At 29.0% G+C, this 12047-nt stretch overlaps 1 long non-coding RNA gene across 1 annotated transcript; it reads right to left on the minus strand.

Annotated features, from left to right (window-relative positions):
* Positions 1–1335: 1335 nt before the first annotated feature.
* LOC108202442 (uncharacterized) lies at positions 1336–3502 on the minus strand. The gene is made up of 2 exons (XR_010287302.1): positions 3022–3502; positions 1336–2568 (listed from the first exon to the last, which is right to left on the minus strand). It is a non-coding gene; the product is annotated as an uncharacterized LOC108202442 (long non-coding RNA).
* Positions 3503–12047: the final 8545 nt, after the last annotated feature.

A 12047-nucleotide genomic window follows, 5' to 3' on the forward strand; every position in this document is an offset into this window, starting at 1 on the left:
TAAAAATGTAAACAAGGTATAGACGGACAGAGTATTACAGACACAGGGGATATTTTTCAAAATCTATTCTGTAAATTAAAGTAGAAGCCGGTCAGATTAATCCTGAGGGTAAGTAGACTCATCGCACTGGAAAGTCATACAACTAAAACCATTTGGAAAAATGATTTCTCAGTTCCTTCTGATGCGTATGTATGTGGATGTCACTGAAGCAAAGCGCTGAATGTCTCCTCAATAATCATACTCTAACGACTGTGAAAAAATGTTGATGAGCGTAAGGAGTCGCTATGAGAGGCCAACTTTTGCAATTTCTTTATCTATAGAAGGATTCTGGAACATTGAGAACTACTTTAACTTCTGCGACAGCCTCTAGGTATGAAAACTTTATGTTAGTAAAGTCCCCTGAAAGAAGATTGTGACTTGCGAGTCACTGAAGCATTGATAGTTTGATACGTTGACTCGAGCATAAATGAAATTAATTGTGCTCGAGATGTCTAGCAAGATAATGCCAAGGACAAATGAAACTACATTGGAAAGTAAACAGGCAAAAAATATATTATAGGTGATTTCCACTACAAGGAAAACAGCATCAGACAACGGTTTTTGCCCGTTGTCTGAGACCTCGGAAAACCGTGGTCTATCGAGACGCCGTATGATATGCATATCAGACAACGGGCGTACCGTTGTGTGATAGTGCGCAACACGATGGTTTACGCTAAATAAAATGTTGTGCAACACCCAGAAACAACAACGTTACTCTTAAAAGGAGTGTTGTTATAAATGCTTCTTAACAATAGTCGTTTTACAAATTTGTGTTGTTAGTAAGACTATCCACAACAGTTTTAAGAGTTAGCTAGACTTGTTGGTAATAGGATCATACAACGAAATTTGAAGTAGAGATGCTCATGTTTTACTCTCTATCACAACGGGTTTAGAGCACAAGAACACTTGTATAAGGACCCTTCCAACAATATTTTAACTTTTGTGGCAGTTGTGCGAAACCTCTTGTACAATGTTTTTTGTTAACAAATGCTTGAAGAATATCCATTTAGACAATGGTTTTAACTCTATTATTAGGTTGTTTGTATGTCTCTTATACAACAATTTGTTTTTCAAATTACATTGTTTGTAGACTTTCACACAACGGTTTTCTTTTTTTTTTTTTCTTTTGTGTTTGGTTATTTCATACAATGGTTTTCTTCCTGCCAATTTGTTGTCTTTTAAATATTTGGACAATTGTTTCTATTTCATTACTCTTGTAAATCATTTTCTTGGACAATAGTTTTGTAATAAGAAATTAACAAGCTAGGCTAGAAAATGCAATTAACTATTCAAAAATTTGTAAACAAAAGTTATCATTCCGAACTAATAAACACCATTACAACCAACCAAATATATCATCAAATATCCACCAATATGTCCAATGAGGATGACAAATCACAAATATCTAAATAACCTAAAGATATACAATAAACAAAACATAAATTAATCTATCTTTAATTGCAACGTCACCGAAAATTAATCAACTTGGCCTTGTATATGAGTCAATATGTGTTTCCATAGTTGTGAGCTCCATCATTGGCTGCCTTGGTGGTGCAGTAATGGAATCTAGAGTTCATCTGTGACTTGGCAGATTGCTGGCAGGATTCTTCGTTCGGATGGCAGCATGACAGCAGCACTCTGTGCACTAAATCATGTTGCTTAAATATGCAGTTAACATATTTGCCACAAGCAAAAATGTTCAAAAGAGAACGAGCATGAACCAAAAACATAAAGAATCTAAACTATGATAAAATTACCTACTTCATATATAGAATTATGTCAGTAGAAATCACATGAAGTCTTGGAAGCAACATAAAAACATACAAGAAATAGGTTATCCTTATCCTTTCTGGCCTATTAATCATTAATAGGATACTGACAGATAATATGTGAATCGATGATAAAGTTGGCATTTTCAGTCCCCTTCCCAAAAAGCTTTCTACTTATAAAATAGGTAATGACCATATATGATATATAGCTTAAAAGTTACCTCGCCTCCATCTTTACTGCTAGCTTCTGTTGTAGTACAATAATGGAGACAGACACTGTTAGTCTTAAAACGAGTTCCGTTCTTAGAAGAAACATGCAAGGCAGAGGCTTTCACATTTTTTAAGGATAATAAACTAACAAGTAAGGTACAAAGGAACAAAATCTATAACTTAATCCCAGACTGTGGTCACAATTCATTCCCTAAGAGAGTAAGTGTATATATGTGAATTTAAGAAGCTATTGACAACAGAGATTTGGCTACAAGTATCACAGAGTTGCAGTTGGTAACTCCTTAGATATGATTCCAAAAACACATATGGGCCTTTAAAAAAACCAATTCGGGACATATACCAGCTACAAAGGAAATTAGAGAACAGTGGTATAATGGAAGACCTGAAAGGGAATATAAGTCAATGAATTTTCTCCTATCTCACCATGTGACAATGAATTAAACTCTCTGGTCAACAAACCTCTGTACTAAACATCATCTATATATAGTGTTGGTGAGATAGTAAGATCGCCATGAGATTTTCGTTCAACCTATAAGACAAATTAAACAACATAACATTAAATGTTATTCTTAGCACTAATGTAAAACACCAAATCTAATATATATTGGTTCTTCAAAGTATTTGAACCAATGAACCTGGTGATATTGATCAATTTATAAGACTTCATTTTCAACAGCGGCTTAGGGTCACACATACAACCTTGTATTTTCTCAATAGGAAAATCTGTGCAAGTTTAATTAAGTAAGTGAACATTTATAAAAAAGGTGATTAAAGGCACATAAACACACATCACACACACAAACTGAAATATGATACAAACTTTATCCCCAAATATCAAAATCCAACCAACAGCCATCACTATATTTACTCTAAACTATACAACCGTAGCTCAAATCACACACAAACACACCGAAATCTCACAGAGATGCAAAATTTATCCGCAAAATCAAATATAATCACACACTAAAAATCATTCTTTTACCTCATCATCAGGTGGGTTGTTGTTAAACTTGAAAGAATGGTCAACATCGGCATCAAACGGCTGGTGGGTCACCGTCGATGGCAACAGATCTGAGTAAGCTCGGTTAATAATCAGATAGAGAGGACAGGAGAGGGAAAGGGAGGAGAAGGAGAGACAAGGGAAGACAGGGAAGGGAAGAGAGGGAAGGATATGTATACACCAAATTAACAGTAGCGAGAGGAAGAGAAAGAGACAGATCTTACAAAGTTTAGGTTGAAAAGGGGGGAACGAAAATTTGGATGAAAAAGTAAAGGGGGAACTGAAATTTTTTGGTAGAGGGAATGCAATCAGTGATCCTGTGAGAAAAATAATTATGATATAGATAACAAAATCAATGTATTGTAATATTCATGGAGTTGAATTATGAATAAATGAATTTTTTAAATTATATTTTTATAGTTGATTACAAAATTTTCATAATAAATAAATTTTAAAAACTATTTATAAACCATGTAGATGTTAATATTTAATTATTTTCGTTATTTGTCAAAATCTTCATAAACTTAAGAATTAAATAAAATTATTTAATAAATAATAGTAATTTTTTAAAATTTAAAAATTCTCAGTTTCTCGATGTATTCCGTTTTTGTACTCTTTGTCTAAATAAAATATATGTATATTATGCATATACACAAAAATGCATTGTTCATTTATAATAAAAAGATATTTTTATTGTTCAAACTTGAGTATTAGTATATATTTTATATTTACAATATAGGATGTACTAAATAGAAGTTTTATTTTTTATAAGGTTAACTCTCTATTAATTTCTTTTTCTATTTGTACTGAAGGGAAATCGTTGTATAATATATTCTTTTTTTAAGAGTTAAATATTCTGGTATCCTTGATCAATTCTTATTTTTGTACTTATCATCTAAATAATATATTTATATTTGTATATGTCCAAATTTGTATTGTTCATTTGTAATAAGAAGATAAGTTTATAAGTTTGTAGTTCGGACGTTGAGTATGAGTATGTGTTTTATGTTTACAATTTGGGAAGTACTGGATATAAATTTTGTAATCTATAAGATTTGCTATGTATTAGTTTATAAATTTTTTTTCGATGATGTGACCGTACATATGTTAATAACTAACAATATTAGTCATGTATAAAGAAAATTATATTTTTTACGTTTATTTTGTCTGCTTTTTTTAACAAAACTAGTCAATCGTAAATATTGTCTTATTGTGAATAGTGTGTAACAGACAACGGTTTTATACGCAGTGTGTTGTATGAGTTAAAATAACACAATTGTTATAAATATTATACCATTGTAACAAAATCTATTGTCTAGCATAAGCTCAAACAACGTTTCGGGAAAAACCCATTGTATGTAAGCAATATAGACAATGGTTTTTGGGAGGGAAATCGTTGTATAATAAACTTTCATTTTTAAAGAGTTAAAAATTCGCATTTCCTTGATCAATTCTTGTTTTTGTACACTATGTCTTAACAGATATATTTGTATTATGCATATATGGAAATATCTATCATTCATTTGTACTATGAAGATAATTTTGTAGTTCGGATGTGAGTATTAGTATGTGTTTTATGTTTACAATTTACAAAGTACTCAATAGAATCCTTGTTATGTATACGATTAGCTCTGTATTAATTTATAAATATTTGTTTCGATGATCTGACCGTACGGATGTCGAGAACCAACAATATTAGTCATGTATAAAAAAATTTAAAATTTTTTATGTTTATTTTGTATGTTTTTTTAACAATATTAGTCAAACGTAAATTTTGTCTTATTGTAAAAAGGTATATTTTGTCCTGTAGTGTCAAACAGACAATGGTTTTTATACGTAACTCTGTTGTATCATTGAAAATGACACAACTGTTGCGCAAGTTAAACCGTTGTAAGAGAATCCATTGTCTAAATTAGGCTCAAACAACGTTTCAGGGAAAACCCGTTGTATAAAAGTAGTGTAGACAACAGTTTATGGGAAGAAAACCGTTATATAATATATTTTCATTTTTATGATTTAAAAATTCGCATTTCCTTGATCAATTATTGTTTTTCTACTCTTTGTATTAAAATATATATCTATATTATGCAAATATGTATTGATCATTTGTAATACCAAGACAATTTTGTACTTCGAACGTAAGTATATGTATGTGTTTTATGTTTACAATTTAGAAAGTACTGGATAGAATCTTTGTTATGTATACGATTAGCTCTGTATTAATTTACAAATATTTATTTTGATGATCTAACAGTACGGATGTCGAGAACCAACAATATTAGTCATGTATGAAAAAAATCAAATTTTTTTATGTTTATTTTGTATGTTTTTTTAACAATACTAGTCAATTGTAAATTTTGTCTTCTTGTGAAAAGGTATTTTTTGTCTTTTAGTATCTAACAGACAATGGTTTTTATACGCATATATGTTGTATCATTGAAAATGACACAACTGTTATGAAAGTTATACCGTCGTTAGAGAATCCATTGTCTAAATTAGGCTCAAACAACGCTTCACGAAAAATCCGTTGTATAAAAGTAGTGTAGACAACGGTTTGTGGAAAGGAAACCGTTGTATAATAAATTTTCATTTTAATGAGTTAAAAATTCGCATTTCCTTGATCAATTCTTGATCTAATGCAAGAAAAACCTATGACTATCAAGAAATTGATTATTTTGTTATAACTTTTATTAGGACTTTTGAATCTTTGCACTCTCTTATGTACATTTATTTTCTTAAAATTCATTCAGTTAGACAACATTTTATTATTAGTAGAGGCTTGTCTATAAGGTAAGGCCATGTTACGCTGCTAACAAAAACACTTGTATGTTAGCTTTCCAGTCACACAACAGACAACACTATATAAAACCCTTGTTTGAACTGCTCGTAAACAACACAAAAAATAAAACACTTGTCTAATTACAACAACGGTTTCTTGAACTATTGTCTGAAGTTTCTTCACACATCGGCTCTGAAAACTGTTGTCTAACATGCATCATTACACAATACCACAGTTAAGATACCGTTGTCTGATTGAATTTACTAGACAACAGTTTTTTAACCGTTGTAGGTCATAGGTGTTAGACAATAGTTTTTCGAGGACGAAAAGAAAGTGTTGTGTATTTTTCCCAAACAACGTTTTTTTCACCGTGCGTTGTCTGATAGAAATCAATTTTTGAACTGTATCAGTGAGGAAGAGTATGACAGGAGCTATATATAGCTGCAGACAAAGCAAAAAATAATCTTGCATTATTTGTGGTTAAATAGATTTACTTACCTCTTACTACTTATTATTAATATATGTTTAAGTTAATCCTGGTTTACCATTCAAAGGTTGTTCAAAATTATGCTTTAAAAGAATTATTATTCATATATATATATGAGTAAGGTTCGAGGGAGAACCTTACTATCAAGAGAACCGAGGGAACTCTTAGATGCCGTTCATTTTTTAGTAAGAATATATTTATTACCTTCTTTAAATTAGATCACAATATATCAAATTCTAGTATCAACAAGGGCAATCTTGAACAGAATCTATTTGAAAATATTTACAGATCTTCTATATTTGGTAATTTCCACATCTCAAGCTGTAATCAAATAACGTAATTTATTACAGAATCTGGAATCCAAATCTTGTATATTTAAGATATCTTTTATATTTGGTATTGTCGACAACTCAATTTATCAATTATAGTAAGATAATATATATAATTATAGTAAACAATGTGCTAAATACTTAACTAAACACTTTAAAGAATTTTAAAATAATATATACATTAAGAAGATTTTATTATATATTCACTTATAATTTCAAACGTCATTAACTTTATTCCTTAGAATTTGTTATTTATATTTTGCTGAGATTCTATTAAATATTTACTTATGAATTCAACTAAGTATTTGATATTTCAATTGGTGATTTATATTTTCTTTTAGTTATAAAGCCGTTATTTTTTAATATTGAATATTATAGTACTATTAACTAGAATATTATATTTTCTTTTAGTTATAAAACCGTCATTTTATATTTTACAAATTATTTTATATTGCATATTTTATCTATTTAGGAAACGTATTTACTTGTATATTTTATCAACTTCTTCATGTTATAAATAAATTTAAAAATGTCCTCACCTTAATTAGAAATCTTTAAATTTGAAAGAATCTTAAAGATACTCTTTTGAAGAATCTTAAGGGAATATTTTATAGAATCTCATTTTTTACAATACAAAATAATAATATTTTTTTAAATTTCTCAATATTTTGATCAAAAATTCAAAGAAATTCTAAAAGAATCTTTTGAAATATATATATACACATATATTATTTTATAATAGAATATTCTAAATAACTATTTCAAGATTGATAACTGATGAAATATTTAGTCAAACGCTTAACACAAGATTAAAATTATTTTGATAAAAAGTTGAATAATTATATTCATAAAAGATTCTCAAAGGTGTTTTATAGTATTCCTTAAAATTAAAAACACACGTTAATATCTCCTTTTATATCTATGTGAATATCAGTAAAAAATAGAATCTCAGTAAAAAAAAAATTAATTTCCAAAAATTCTGGATATAATAGGTAATAAAATTGATTGTTAAAAACAAAAAAGGTTATACTAGATGTTCTACGACGTGTATATAAATCTTTAAATTTGAAAGAATATTAAAGATACTCTTTTGAAGAATCTTAAGGGAACATTTTATAGAATCTCATTTTTTACAATACAAAATAATAAATTTCTCAATATTTTGATCAGAAATTCAAAGAAATTCTAAAAGAATCTTTTGAAATATATATACACACATAGATTATTTTATAATAGAATATTCTAAATAACTATTTCAAGATTGATAACTGATGAAATACTTAGTCAAACGCTTAACACAAGATTAAAATTTATCAAATAAAAGTTGAATAATTATATTCATAAAAGATTCTCAAAGGTGTTTTATAGTATTCCTTAAAATTAAAAACACACGTTAATATCTCCTTTTATATCTATGTGAATATCAGTAAAAAAAATAGAATCTCAGTAAAAAAATAATTTCCAAAGATTCTGGATATAATAGGTAACAAAATTGATTTTTAAAAACAAAAAAGGTACTCGATGTTCTACGACGTGTGTATATTTAATTGTTTATTAATGTAAATCAGCATATTCATATTAAAAAATATTTAATGAAAGATTCTCTCAACTGTTTCAATATAGAATTGCAGCAATGAAGATTTTCCTATTTAATTTATGGATGAATTATTATTAAATGAAATTCTGATTATTTATTATCAGAATTTTATTTATTATATATTACACCAAATAACAATGAATAGAATCGTTAAGAAAATCTGAGAATTTTTTTTCAAAGATTCTAGATATAATAGGTAATAAAATCATATTACATTAATTGCTTTGATTACTGTAATAGACAACTATAGAATTTTAAGACACTTAAAAACAGCAAGAAAAGTCATTAAAAAGGGTAATAAATTGCTATTTAATTCTATGTATTTTGTTGTACAGTCATACCCCCGACATCACTAGATTTGATTGATTTTGTAAAGATATAATTTCAGAATACAATTATATTAAGATTCTTAATCAACGGCAGATGCAGGAGTTCTCTCGGTTCTCTTGATAGTATGAGTTCTCCCAGGATCTTACTCATATATATATATATATATATATATATATATATATATATATATATATATATATATATATATATATATATATCGTTATATCGTTCATTCTACGCTGGATTATATTTATGATTCTGTAATATTTGATTTTAATAATTTGGATGAGATTCAATGTGATATTTGATATATTAAGTTTAGTTGTTTAACTTTGTGATTATAATGTAAAAAAATATTTCTTAAGAAAAATTAAGTATTATGATAGTATTCTTTGTTCTTTTCTTAAGACAATCTAGAACATACTCTTTTATATGGAATCTGTAACCATTATAATTATATACATAATACACCTCAACTAATACCTTAGTGAAGAATAATGTTTGAAAACTTCACTCAAAAATTATATAGTTCTTGCCGGTAAATGGGTCAAAAGATAGGGAATGGTCGACAAAAATCCCACTTAATCAGCCCATTGAAGTTTGTAGAATTCTCTAGAATCCTAGAAAATAATTCAAAAATGAATTGTTTTTTACAAAAGAATTATGTGGGATTGTCTCTAAAACCATGAAAGATAATTCAAAAATGAACTATTTCTCCAAAGAAACATCTAGAATTTGGCTTAAAAACCTTGTGGGCTCAAGAAGGCCCAATTTTGGAAATTTATAGGATATATAAAGGCCAAGGCCCAATTCCAAAATGTTTGTGGGAATTCTAAAATAGAATTAGTTTTTGATGATCTGTGTTCCATCAGGCAATTCGAGTTGAATCTAACTCGAAAAAGCGGCCCGGATCAAAATCGAAATGATTTCAAACTGGATGAAGCTTTTGCGTTTAATTCGATCTCAAATCACGTCAAATAACATGATGAATTAATTATTAAAGGGAAAATTAAATTATAGATCCTTGAACTAGTGACGATTTATTGTCTAGTTCTGTAAACTAAAGATTTTGTTTTTAGGTCACTTAACTTTTCTACTTTTTGATCTAAGTCCTTTAATCAAATAGATTCTAACGGCGTTAGAATCAGAAAACTAGGGTTCTTGATGTTCATATGGATCCAAGAAATGAAGACCGTGCCGGCAATGACTGATCGATGGCGTATTAATTGATTTTGTAATTCATATAAAAAAGGCCTACTTAATTTTCTACATTGCGCCCAATGAATCGTAAGGTCCATGATCCAGTATCACGGATCATGGACGTTCGTCGTTCGAGGCTCAATGTTGTGACCAGTCCACACAAAATGGCAAAACCACTAGGAAATTGAGAGAAGTTTATGGAACTTAATCTCTAACAATCCTTTATAAATCAAAACCCTCTTTCATTCTTTACATCAATAGAGCGGCCGCCGCCCCACTCTCAAACTCCCATCTTTATCTTCGTACTTTGACTCAAATCAAATCAATAACCTATGATTATTGAAATCACATACAAATTCAAATCTTCCACCGTCTTTCAATTACACAAATTCGATACGCATATAATCATCCACTTCAAATTAGGATGTTATATTATTGCTAATAGTTTTTCCCCGGTATGTCCAATTGTTTATCAATTTACGATTGATATATAGATTGATCTCTTCAGATTGAATACCCACTATATTATTTGTTATGTTCAAGTAGTTAATGTATTATGCTTTGGATGCACCAAAGGTTCATGATAGCTGGTGAAATACTTGTTTAATGGAATCTGAGTTTTCTTCAATCGTCAGTTGCATATTTGAAATATTTATTTAATTATATTCTTGAAATAATAAATTGTATGAATCAGGTGTATACAAGGAATACTTGCATAAAACAATGAAGAAAGTGCTCCAAATAGATTAATCTCTGCCTCCATTCTCCTTGCGGTGCTTATAGGTACGTTTAAAATAATATTGACTATGCCATACGTGCTCATAGGCAATTTTTTTGTCAGTGTTGCCACGGAAATTATTGCAGTATATCTCTGAGTTTTATTTTTCAGGGAAAATTAATTCTAAAGTTCCTGAACTATAGACACTTTTTTTTCTAGGTCCCTGAACTATAAATGTCAATTCATAAGTAATTCAACTCTTGATTTTTTCCTACCTGGGTCCTTCTGTTAGATATGGTTTGACGCCGTTAGTTCTTCTTAAGTTCATATGAGAATCAAAGATAACTTTGAAGGTGATTCCGGTATCCAAATTTGAAGTTTGAGTAATCAAATTGCTCGTTTTTCAATCCCCTATCCATCTATACCATCAAAATTTAATTTGGTAATTTCCGAATATTGAGTTGAATATTAGTTTTCATTTTAATAGCTTTTATTCGAATTATAATGATGTAGATTGATAGATCGTGCGATTATGAGCATGTTCATATCATTTTCGTGATTTTTAATGTTCAAATTAGCCTCGTCGGAAAATTCGAGCTCATCAGATTTGAGCTTTTCCGACCAAGTTCGCCGGAAAAACTAACGATGTCAAACCATATCTAACGGAAGGACCCAAGTAGAAAAAAATCAAAAGTTGAATTACTTATGAATTGACATTTATAGTTCAGGGACCTAGAAAAAAAAGTGCCTATAGTTCAGGGATTTTAGAATTAATTTTCCCTATTTTTTTACAATACTACGAAAATAGTATAGTATTTGACATGTGATTACACTGTTGTATTAGAGATAAATGCAACATCACTTGCAAGTATTACATTAAACACCACCTCAAATTGTTGAAAAGGACTCTGTTTTAACAATTATAAAAATTAGATGTATTATGAAAATATATATGTGTGTGCGCGTGTCTATATATATATATATATCTTTAAATCGGAATTTCATTCTCATCCATTTCACTCTCGAAACTATCACATCTCTCGAACTCTCGAAACTTGATCTTTTCTTGATGTTCTCTTATCTCTTGAAGCTCACGTCTCGACTCCAATTTTCTAAATAGAAACTCGCATGTTTTTTTATTTTGGAGGAATATTAAATTTCTATTTGGGGTTTCCCTCTGTAGGTATAGTTGTAGTCTATTTATCTTGTCTTTATGGGTTTTTTTAATTTACATATTTTTATGCATGCTTATAATTTGTAATTAGAGTTTTTATATATAGGATTAATTGGGTATTTTTTAAAACTGGGGTCAATTGGATGTTTTCTGTTTGATTTGTAATTGAGGTTTCCTTATCCTAATTTGGGTTTTTTGTAATTGAACTTTAATTATGGTTTTGTATATTATAATTTTGGGTTTTTTTGTAATTGAACTTTAGTTAGGGTTTTCTAAGTGAACTTTAATTGTGCTTTGATATGCAGCAAAGACAAAGCCGAAGCTCATAATATACAGATTGAGTTGAAAGTACGTAGTCGGGCTCCACAATAATTATTTATATATAGAAATGACT

Source organism: Daucus carota, chromosome 9 (genome assembly GCF_001625215.2).
Source record: "Daucus carota subsp. sativus chromosome 9, DH1 v3.0, whole genome shotgun sequence".
Classification (NCBI taxonomy): domain Eukaryota; kingdom Viridiplantae; phylum Streptophyta; class Magnoliopsida; order Apiales; family Apiaceae; genus Daucus; species Daucus carota.